The sequence below is a fragment of the Pteropus vampyrus genome, unplaced genomic scaffold (assembly GCF_000151845.1).
Source record: "Pteropus vampyrus isolate Shadow unplaced genomic scaffold, Pvam_2.0 Scaffold15, whole genome shotgun sequence".
Classification (NCBI taxonomy): domain Eukaryota; kingdom Metazoa; phylum Chordata; class Mammalia; order Chiroptera; family Pteropodidae; genus Pteropus; species Pteropus vampyrus.
Window position 1 is genome coordinate 5213554 of NW_011888796.1, and position 1933 is coordinate 5215486.

The following is a 1933-nucleotide window of genomic DNA, read 5'->3' on the forward strand; positions in this document are numbered from 1 at the left end:
GTCTACAGCCACGCTACCCTGAACAAGCCCGATCTTGTCTGACCTTGGAAGCTAAGCAGGGTCGGGCCTCATTAGTACTTGGATGGGAGACCACCTAGGAAGACCAGGTGCTGTAGGCATAAAAAAAAAAAAACAAAAAACGGATTATAAACTGACAAATCCTTGCAATCTGTGAGGTCAACCAAGGGTTGCCTTGCCTAAAAAATAAAATAAAAAAAATATATAGGAAAAAATACCAGAAATTTATCACTTCTTAATTATTTTACTCTGTAATTATTATCTATGCTCTTGAAGTTATTTATGTTTATTTTATATGTATAGTAAAAATTAGATAATAATGTGGTACTGTGCATTTCTTCTCAATTCTGTAATCAAGGACATCATGATGGTAGCAGCAAGGGGCCATGGTGGGAGTATTCACACCATGGAAATCAGCAAACACTACAAAATAAGGCTTGAGTTATTGTTTTGTTGATTGCCTAGCCAGACCTAAAAAAGTGATGGAGAAAATGGTAGTAATTCAGATTAAACTTCGGTGTGTGGTGCCTTTAGTTGTTTCATTGTGAGTAGCACAAAAAAAATTGGGAAAATATTCTTCCAGTGTTAGGAAATTATTAGCAAAGAAGTTGTTCACATAAATGACAAACTAGTGAAGTTTCAACATAAATCTTAATTATTTCATATTTGTCTTACTCTAACAGTAACCAAAACATCAACGAAAATACAAGTCAGAACTACACCCAGAGAGCTAGTTGTTAAATAATTATCAGCACACCGTGGCTGTAAGCTAAAGGGGAAGAAAGTCATGTTCTTGAATTGGTTTAGAGTTGGTTTATGTTGGAAAAACAGCCAAAGAACCTGCTTTGCTTATGGTGCAAGATCCAACACATCATCACTAGACTCGGACTCTAGCTTCTGCTTGCCTCTTATGCCCAAATTGAACCTGCCTTGCACCAGGTTCATTAACTCACTTTTAAAATATTCTTTACTTTGTGTGTAGTTTTCTTAAATGAAGTTATCCTTATTAATACTTTAAATAACATACGGTTGATAGATTATGTTTGACCTCCCATGCAGTGTGCTACAGGCTTTTTGGATGACCACTGGTGCTCATACACTCAAGTATCTCCCAACTCTTCTTCCCTTCCACTACTTACTGGGAGGTTAGAAATTGCAGAGCTTCTCCTCAGCTAAATTTTCAGACATGCTAAAGCAGGGATCCCCAACCCCTGGGCCATGGACTGGTACCGGTCTGTGGCCTGTTAGGAACCAGGCTGCACAGCAGGAAGTGGGCAGCAGGCAAGTGAGTGAAGCTTCATCTGTATCTGCAGCCACTCCCCAGTGCTAGCATCACCACCTCAGCTCCACCTCAGATCATCAGGCATTAGATTCTCATAGGAGCACCGAATCGTGGTGCCAAAAAGATTGGGGGCCACTGCCTTGAAGGACAAATATGCAGGTTTGCATTACACCTTCCATATTAAGCTGTATCCTTGTTACAGTATACCTGAGTGCTCCAGCTTCTCAGGAAAACATATTCAAAATAAGTTGAAGTTTGTTGTTAGCTATTCTGAAGCTGGGAAAGGCAGCAAGAATCTTTAGGACACTGAGTAGAGAACACTGGGCATGGTCTACCAGCTCAGTAAAATAATTTTACTGAATCACTTTTTCTTGCCAGCTCATGACATTCTTGGCTACTAAAGTGGAGCTGTTTTCAAATAAATAGAGAAAGTTTCATTAATTTAGATGCCACTAGTGTGCAATTTGAACAGAAGCTGGCTTGAAACTTACCTGTATGCTGTTCGTGAAGAACAATAATTACTAAATGAATAGTCAAACAAGAAGAGGGGAGTAAGAGTACAAAGATTTTCAAGTACTTTAGCAGAACACTTGTACGTATTCTATATTATAACATAACTTGTAGGCTGGAGTG

The 1933-nt window shown here is 39.0% G+C and overlaps 1 pseudogene; it reads left to right on the forward strand.

Annotated features, from left to right (window-relative positions):
* Positions 1-119, forward strand: LOC111735859 (annotated as a pseudogene).
* The last annotated feature ends 1814 nt before the right edge of the window (positions 120-1933 follow it).